The following is a 10,823-nucleotide window of genomic DNA, read 5'->3' on the forward strand; positions in this document are numbered from 1 at the left end:
TTCAAGCAGTATTCACACTACCCTGAGACTTAGAGCCTGATGCCCTAACCTTGTTTTCATTCCTGAATTTGGAAATTGGTGCATTAGCTGAAAATAGAGCCAGTACTTAAGATTTCAGGTGGAACTAAGGAAGTTTACCACTCTCTGACTTTGACTGAGTGAAATTAAAGCTATATGTCCTAGGCCTCTTGTTCTCCCTCTCTCTCCTTAATCTTTTCCTCCTGTATCTATTCTGCATGGACCATAAGCCTAGAAGTATCTATTTCCTTAATCAGCATCACGGTCCTATAATTCTTGACCATGCTATCAGATACCCTAGACATAAACTTGCTCATTCTTGACCCGTTGTTAGCTACTACACGAGGAGCATACCTGGCCAGCTTAGTAAACTTAAGGGAATACCCTTTGACACTCATGCTGTCTTATTTTAGATTAATATAATCTAACACCTTAGCCTCCCTCAACTCCAATTGGAAGAATCTATCTAAGAAGGAAGTATAAAACTTCTCCCACTCTACAGGTCCAACATCTGTGCCCTTATCCACTTTTCACTACTTAAACCAAGTATGAGCCACATCTTGTAACTAGTAAGCAGCTAGTTCAGCACTCTCACTGAGAGTCACCCCCGTAATATCTATTATGTTCTGCACCATGTCTAGGAATTCCTGTAGGTCCTCTTTAGAGTTAGATCCCAAAAATGAAGGTGGATTCATTTAGGTGAAGTCATGAATCTAGGCTACAGCAGTATTGGCCACTGGCTTGACCTGAACAGTAGCTGGCTGCACATTTTGGGTGCTACAGAGTGAGCTAGATGGTGAATGCAACTCTAAACTCTGCAAGAGAAACATGTTCATTTAGGGGATCTTCCTGAATGGGAGGAGGTGCTGGAAGACTTTTAATTCTTCTCTCGTTAGTCTTTTTTTTAGGCATATTCTATATACAGAAGGAAAAGTTGAATTAGATAGAGAGTTTAACTTGGTCTCCTACTCATTCGCATTGTATGGACACTGAAAGAAGGAAAACATTTCCTAAAATATCTTGTAGCCTCTTGCCCATAGTGTGGTGGGCTTTACGCACATCCACAACACTCTACTCAACACGATTTTTATACTCCCTAGGACACTTTAAAACATTAGGCTCTGATACCATATTTATAACGACCTGGGAGTACACCCAAGATACCACATGGTGCTTACAGTCCCATGAGACCATAAGCTAACCCATGAGTTGGTACCTACTATGAGTATTTAATAAAATTGATAAACAACATATTTAGAATTTTGACTAAAATGCCATAAGGTTTTAATAACTAAAATTAATGCCGAATCATGGTTTAAAACATCTGGAAACATACTAATAAGACAACTGACAATCACAACCTAAAACTGACCAACTGTCTATACTAGTCTGAAAGCCTCTAAACCATCTGACATTAGAGTTGGTGGGACAAGCCCCCAACTAACTCAAACTGACTAAGTAATTGAACTACTGATATAACTGAACATAAGTTAACTCATCCTCAAAGGAAGAGGACTCACCACGGCTGCTGATGCTGATGCTATGAAAATTTTAAGTACAATCGGTGATTCGAGTGTCTGAATCTATGATATAAGACATCACGGCACAAGAAAAGAGTATGTGGTTAGCTCTTTCGAATGTACTAGTATACTAAATGAGATGTGGCTAAGATGCACGAGTTCATGTTCTTGAGTAATAACTAACTAAATATAAAGCATGAGGCACTGAGTAACAATGCATAAAAACTATAAAGACTGCAAATGCATGACCATGAATAAAACATGTACTAAAGTAGTTGGTAAACTAAGATACTGAAATATAATAGTTAATTAATAGGTAAGATACATGTTATGGTTAAATAAGATTGAGTTGAATTCTGAACTGAGTGTTGAAACTAAAATGTGGGAGCTTTTATCTAACTGACATTCCCCAATATAGACTGGTTATAACAATGGCTGGGTCAACCCTAATCTGGTAGGAAGACTCATGATATATATATATATATATATGTCAACCCTAGACTAGCAGTATGACATATTAACCTACACTGGATACGTTGTTTTGCAACTCAAGGATTGCTACTTAGGGTCACCTCTAAACTGGCATAAATTCTCCCATCCCTGGGTTCGCTTGGTGCTGAATCCTACTCCCAACTAAACTGACACTGAGCACTAAAATGGGTTAGGCTTGACTACACTCATAGTGACCTTGTTAACTGATTGAGAACAACTTCACATGATTCGACCGGGACTTTTCCATGAATACTGTAAACTAGGTAAACAACAAGATTTCAGGTATCATAACCCCCAGGACTTGATATCATTAAGAATAGGACCATAACATAAATTTTAAAACATAACAAAAAGTCACAATTCAACTTTTACTCATTTAGTCATTTTATCAAACACTTGGAAGGCATAACCTTGTACATGGGAATGATCAACATGCAGACATCTTATGACTTCAACAATGAGTTCACAATTTAGGGGATTCAATATGACACTTATATCAACCAACGCACACATTAGTTTATTTTACATAAAATTCACACATTCATAACTTACCACGCAAATTACAACGCATACATGGACATAATATGATCTAAGTCAAGAAAATACATTACTCAAGCTTTGAAAGAGGTTCTTCAACTCCAAGGGTTGGAACGGACCAAAGGATGAACACTTAACATACCTCAATTGAAGAATTCGTGAGGGTTCTTGGTGGTTTCATTGAAACTTAAGCTTGAATCTTGAAGAGCTAGGGTTTATTCTTGAGAGAGAATAACTTTAGATTGAGAGATTTTGAGAAAAAGATGACTAAATATGCTATTTGGGGCTTCAATACCATGTTATGGACCTATTAGGTGAAGGAAAAATGAAAATGCGGAACAAAATTAAAGACAATGCACAAACCGAAATGGGCAGGGCGCCGCGGTAGAATCCCCAGCACTGAACTAGGTAGTGCACCGTGGGATCACCCTCCACTGCTTCTTTGGAAGTCCAAACATGCCCTTATGCTTGTTTAGAAATTCTGAAACTTACCTGAGATGTACTATTGACTTCTCCAATCATAAATTAACTTAAAAACTAACTTTCCGATATCAAAAAGGTCAAGAATAAATACATCAAAGTTTGAAGGCTTTATAAATTACTAGGCTTTATAAATTACTAAGTCCTAACACTTAGTAAAACATTTAAGTCTTTGACCCTTTTTATATGCAAGACTGTGCTAAAATGAGCTTAGGATCTTATGGGGTCTTACACGCTGAGGCATCTCCATGGGTATCAGAGTCTTTGATGGAATGTAGTTGTATCATTTATTATCTTAATTAGTATTTATACTTTAGGATATACTTATAAAAGGTTGTGGATAGTTGGCTTATAACTGTAACGTCCCAAAATAACCCCAAGGTATGACTGGCTCCCAACAACACCACTTACTGGAAGAACCAATTTTCTATAGTTTTAAAATATCTAGGAACACTGAGATGAAAACATAGACAACTCCACATGTAAGAAATAATTACTAATGCAGGGTAATTTTCGAACAAGACACTGCATAGCAATTTATGAAAACGAAAATCATTTAGACTACAATTCTCTAACCCAAGTCCCACACAAAGTTCATAAAGCATCTAAATAGAGTTACATTAGTTCAACCTTTAGGTAAACAAACACAACGAAAGGAAACATAAGCTAAAAATAACTAAAGAAGAATGATAGTCTTCACGAACAATGTGAAGGCTCATTTTAGTGACAGAATCGACACATAAAAATAGTCAGCCACGACCCTCCCTCTCTGCAATTGTATCTGCACATATGCAAGTAAGGAGTGATCTATATAAATATAACCTAGTAAGATCCTTGACCCGCTACTTTAATACCCCTGGAATAAGTATTAGAAAATATAAAATACACAAATAATATGTACATAATATCTCCCATAAAGTAATGTCAATAATATATAAAGAGTGTTCAAAAATTCCACCCTATATCTAAAATCAATCCACACTCATGATTTGTCATAAACGGCACTGAAGGATCGGCCTAGAACCCCGGCAAGTCTATGGCAACATATATAATGCCCCATAAAGTCTACTACGTCTACAAGCCCCTAACATATTATAGCTGCATAATTAATTCCCCTAATAAATTACGGTAGCATAAGTAATGCCCCTAACATATTACGACAGCATAAGTAATGCCCCTAACATATTACGGCAGCTACGTATGACCCTAGAGACTATAATGGCAGCGACGAAAAAATATGTTCAGCACCCCTACATAACCTCACTTATTATATCTAAACAACTCTCACCAAACTTTTCAAATACATATTCACAAATAATCAATACCACCGATTCTACCAAGTCGCACGTTTGTTCCAACACATGGACTAGGCAGAAAAATATAATTTTTATAAAGAAAATTTAAAAAGCAAGCATCAAAGCTTAAAGTCTCACTTACCTCACCAACGACCATTTCCATAACCTCACTATGCATAGAACGCCAGCCAAATATCCTTCAATGGCTTTAATCTATGAAAAAATATTAAATAACGATATCAATTATATTATTCGGGGTCAGATTCCAATATCCTTACTTTTCAAGGTTAATACTAAACCTTAATATCTCGCATCATTATCCATGAATTAAGGATAATTTAATAGGGGAAGGCTTCCAAAACAAAAATTTCAACATAATAACCAATGATTTCTAACCTATAATGTCAATAACTTCACTATTTAAATTTCTACCCTTAAGAAGCTATTCCAATTCCAACCATTTCTCTCATTACTAATCAATTATTGCCTTAACATTATTGTTTCACTTACAATGACAAAGAATGGTTGGATTGATTAGATTCTACCCTTACAGTAATCAAGTTCTACCTTTACAGTAACAAAGAATGTTACAAACAACGCTTTATTTCTCTGTATCTGCTGTGTTGTCCCTGTCTAGCTGGAGAACTATTCCTTGATGATTGCTACCGACTCTGATTTCGTAGGCCTAGGCTAACCATGATCAAAACCACTCTTTCTCCAAGATAGAGCACCACTAAACCCACCAAAGTTATGTGCCTTCTTGTTTTCTCAATTAATTTTTTCCATCTCATAATAGAACTCATAACGGAGAGCAGTGTCAAATACTTTAGAATCGGATCCATTACACATATTGCATATCATTGGAAAATGATAACTAGCATCAAGTACATCCACAAATCGCCTTACTTTCTCCCTCTAATTTGCAACAAAAGTGGAACATACCTAGACAACTCAGTAAACTTAGCTTCGTACTCAGTGGCGGTCATAGATCCCTATCATGACTTATTAAACTGGTTTCTTATGTCATCTTATTTGCTTAAGGGAATAAATCTGTCAAAAAACATAGCTAGAAACTTTGACCAAGTGATCGGTGGTAGCCCTGCTTGTCTTTCCCTCAAAAAGGAAGTCACCATGCCTTAGGAGACCCTGAGAATAAAAAAGTGGCAAATTCTATGCCATGAGTCTTTTTCAGTCCCAAAGTAGTCAGTATCTTCTCACAGCAATCCAGAAATTTTTGAGTCTCCATAGAAGATTATGTAGCATCAAACTTTGGTGGCTTAAGATCCATGAAATTCTTCAGATCCATGGGTTACCCTAAAGCTGCAATCAAATGATCCGTGGGTAGAGGTACCTAAGAGGTTGCAATATTCAACTAAAATTGTGCTTGTGTATGTGAAGTAGCCTGAGGAGTGGGAGTTCGACCCTAATTAAGCACTAATGCCTTAAGTACATTCAACATTCTTTCCACTGCATCTGTAGGAAATGTAATAGTAGGTGCACCAAGTCGCACTGCAGTTGGAGCATCTCGATAAACCTGGTCCTGTGCTTGCTCGAAATCCACAACATAGGGCTGGCCCCCATTCCCGCTCTAGGCTGAGCATCGGTATGCATCCTAGTTTCAGGACTAGTTGGATGAGACTTAACTTGACCACGACCACGCGTAGGATCCTGTCCAGCACCACGTCCAACAGGTGCATTAGATCAACTAGCAAAGGAAGAACTACATCTGTTAACCATCTGCGAAACAATATTTAAATGTTAGACTTAATTCAACTCAACGCACGAATAATGAATAAAAAGGGGAAACTTTCTAGATGTTCTATAGACTCAAGTTCAAAAGTGTGGGTGCCTACATACCCCTGAACAAGAATCTACTAAACATTGCTCTATGACCCGAGACCTGAAGCCTATGCTCCAATACCAACTTTGTCACATCCCAAAATAAGCCCTAGGCATGACTGGCTCCCGACAATACCACTTTCCAAAAGAACCAACTTTCTATACATTCAAAATATCTAGAAACATTGAGATGAAAATATATACAACTCCATATGCAAGAAATAATCCTTAACGCAGGGTAATTATCCAACAAGATACCACATAGTGATTTATGAAAATGACAATCATTTAGATAACAAATCTCTAACCTAAGTCCTACATGAAGTTCATGGAGCGTCTAAACAGAGTTACATGAGTTCAACCTTTGGGCATACAAATCCAACAAAAGGAAACATAAGCTTAAAATAACTAAAGATGAATGATAGCCGTCATGAACAATGTGAAGGCTCACCTTTGTGGTAGAATCCACATGTAAAGATAGTCAGCCACGAGCCTCTCTCTTTGCAACTGTATATGCACGTATGCAAGTAAAGAGTGAGCTATATAAATATAACCCAGTAAGATGCTCGACCCGCTACTTTAATACCCCTAAAAAATTATTAGAAAATACAAAATACATAAATAATATGTACATAATATCTGTCATAAAGTAATTTCAATAAGATCAATAGGAAGTTAAAAAATATCACCCTATATCTCAACTCAATCCACACTCACGACTTTTCATACACGATAGTGAAGGTTATCATCCTAGCACCCCAACAAGTCCACTGCAGTATATAAATGCCCAAAAAAGTCTACAACAACAGTATGTACAAGCCCCTAACATATTACGGCAACATAATTAATGCCCCTAACATATTACGACAACATAAGTAATGCCCCTAACATATTACAACAGTTATGTATGCCCCTAGAGACTATAACAACAACGACAAAAAAATATGTTCAGCACCCCTACATCACCTCACTTATTATAAGCAAAGAACTCTTACCAAACTTTACAAATACGTATCTACAAATAATCAATACCACAGATTCTACCAAGTCACACGTTTGTTCCGACACATGAACTAGGCAGAAAACATAATTTTTATAAAGAAAATTTGAAAAGCAAGCATCAAAGCTTAAAGTCTCACTTACCATGCTAATGAAAAGTTCCATAACCTCACTATGCATAGAACGCCAAGCAAATAACCTTTAATGGCTTCAATCTATGAAAAATATTAAATAACGATATCAATTATATTATTCGGGGTCAGAATCTAATATCCTTACTATTCAAGGTTAATGCTAAACCTTAATATATCACATGATTATCCATGAATTAAGGATAATTTAATAGGGGAAGGCTACTAAAACAAAAATTGCAGCATAATAACCAATGATTTCTAACCCATAATGTCAATAACTTCACTATTTAAATTTCTACCCTTAAGAAGCGATTCCAATGCCAATTATTTCTCTGATCACTAATCAATTATTTCCTTCACATTATGTTTCCCTTACAGTAACAGAAAATGGTTGGATTTATTAGAATCTACCCTTACAGTAATCAATTTCTACCCTTATAGTAACAAAGAACGTTACAAATAACACTTTATGAATATCTCAAACATATGCACATATATTAGTTACTGCAACAGCAGACTATTACCACTATGAAGAAGATCAAACATACATTATTTACTACTTTGCCAAAACTACAAACAAATTAATACCTTATCACTTCACAAAGATGCCTGCCAAAATCGTGTAGATACTCTCTGTTTATCTTTTTTTTCTTTTGGTATTCTGTTTTGCTTTTTGTTTTTCCCGGGATAAAAGATCATATATATAACCCTAGTACCATGAAACTAAAAAAGGCTCTTGACTTGTTCGCTTTTAATTCCTTAATTAATATTAATAATTGGTTATAATTACCAATTATTTCTTCATTACAAAGGAAATAATTAGTTGGCTATTACAATAACCTTGAATAAATTGATAGTACCTATTTTAGTATTTGAATACTGTTTAATCAACTTTATTGTGATGAGTGGGCCTTAGTAACCTTTTAGGAGATAATTATGTTATTATTGTTAGTGATGGAATAATTGAGTTTTAGAGAATACTTAGAGTATAAATGGACTTGCAATCATTGATTTAGTTTCACTTATTAGGGAACATAATTAACTAGCATAGTTTACTTTTATATTTTAGTCTATTGACACACGCTTTATATGTCTTGAATGGATTATCATCTTCATAATTATCAATTGTGACCACTACATCCTTATTTCATACATGCATAATCATGAGACATGGGTACCATTAAGAAACACATATTCTAAAAGAAAGTGAGAAACCTTTAAAAATGCCTAGACTAAAGGATATATCGATCGATTTTATTGAGATATGAGAAATATATTATAAACTTTGATTTGTTAACATTATCCAAAGAGGTGTATTTAGATTATGAGAAAGTATATAGGTTGCGAACCTCCATAGCTCTCATCTAAGGAGTGTTATGGCTCGGTGGGTGTATACAAAAAGTTATGAGATATATTTCAATCATTCATCATCATCCCATCATCATCACTGTATTACATTGCATGAATTATATTTTATGAAATTTCATTGGTATGTCTTGATAATGAGTTTGAATATTTACTTTTGTATTAAATTACTTCGATTGAACCTTATTTGTTATATCATGTATTTTGTGTTCATTTCACTAAATAACATCATGCTATACTACCTAGTGTTTAATTTGGGAGTTCATACATTCATGAGATGTGAGATAGGGTAATGGCTTGATTAATGAGACTTGCACTGTTGTTCCTCTTGGTAGCATCAAATTATTGGTCGAATATGATAATTGAGTCGTATATACTGTGCTAGTGATTTTCCCTTCTAATGACTTCTTTTTACTTACTGATCATAAAAATTACTAGTGTTGACTTTAGACCTATGTTCCCACCCTGTAAATTAATTATCTTATGACTATTCTGTTGGGTTACCTTGATGGAATAAAGTGGCATATTTTTCAGTTATAGATCTATTAGGGAAACCTTTGGTAGTTGGGGTAGTGATTCTCAGTATCACTTTGGATTAGAATCCATTATCGATGATACTTGTTGACTACATGTGTCCCACACTCACCCTTGCATTTTATTTGTTTTTTTTTCTTATTTTTTACACTCATGCAAGTATTGGTTTGATTAGTGGATTGTAAATTACGTTCCTTTAGCGTTGGAGTTGTGAAGATTGCGGTAATAACTACTATACTTCGAATTTACTCAAATCTCTCTACTTTTATGTTATGCTTTCTTCATATTTAAGATACATTAGTCTATTATTATGCTGAACTATAGGCTTCTATTAGTGACAACTATACCTAGGATATACTTTGATACTTGTATTTGTTTGTATAAATATTTTAAAATTATATTTATGCTCCTTTTTCTACTTTTTTTCCATAAATTATTGAGTTTTAGATTGGGACAGGCTTGCTTTTTTGTAGGATATGACAAGTTCCATCATGTACCTATTTTATATCATGAATAATTGGTATTAAATATCCAGGTTCATTGGTCTCATTATTAAAATTTAAGTCTAGTAGCGTCTTGTAGATCGATGTAGAGATGTCTGTTATCTATCTTCGAGAGACTACTTGACTTTAGGAGAAAATCATTTCTTCATTTTGGCTTGTGCATTCTTTAGATTTTTGTAACTCCAAATATCTTATTCACTCTCTCAAAGATGGTCAATATCCAGGACGTCTAAGGTTATATCGAGGAGGGGTTACAAAAACTTCTTTGAAATGAAAAAATAAAAAATCTGAACCAATGTTAAGTTCCACTAACGATGTCATGCAATAAATGCAAGAAAGGATACAAAATATGCAGTGCTAAATCGAGGAACAAAATAGAACTATCCGATAAATAGTGATTGTAGATGCTATTGCTCAACTTAAGCGTGCATGACTAATTGATCCTAACATACTAGTAGCATTGTCCTATCCTTCACTAGGATAATCAACTTCTACACCAATGACAATAGGGAGAAACAATCAAGGTTGGCATTGGTAATACTTCTCTGTTAAGACTATTTTTCTTCTTCCGTTATCGTTTCTCTCTTGTGACTTTTATATTTTTTTCTCTTCTTATCTATTATTTTACATCCAAGTAGGCAATAGGCATAACATTTTAATATATATTGGACTGTGTTTGATTATTATAGCTGAATTATTTTGGATAGTTGAAAGTGTTCAGTTGTTGTGTTCTAATAAGGTTGGTACTAGAGAGAAATATATTTGATAACTAGAAGTGTTTAGTTAATATTGTACTTGTAAGGAATATTTTACATTTTTTATAAAGTTCTTATTACTATGAAAATTTTTTCTGATATGGTTGGTATTAGAGATTTGACATTAATTTTTTTCTTAACTAAAAGGGTTCTGTTGATACAGTTTACATTGTTTCTTGTATCATACACCTTGACACTTTGTTTCTTGTTTTTAAGTCATGACTGAACATATATGTTGATCTGTATATGTTTGATTTGCAGTTAAGTTTTCATGAATACTTGTCTCTAAGTTTATTTCATTAGTGTCTGTAAATACAAAACTTATTCTAAATAAGAAATGTGACAGAACTAG

Source organism: Capsicum annuum, chromosome 6 (genome assembly GCF_002878395.1).
Source record: "Capsicum annuum cultivar UCD-10X-F1 chromosome 6, UCD10Xv1.1, whole genome shotgun sequence".
NCBI classification, from domain to species: domain Eukaryota; kingdom Viridiplantae; phylum Streptophyta; class Magnoliopsida; order Solanales; family Solanaceae; genus Capsicum; species Capsicum annuum.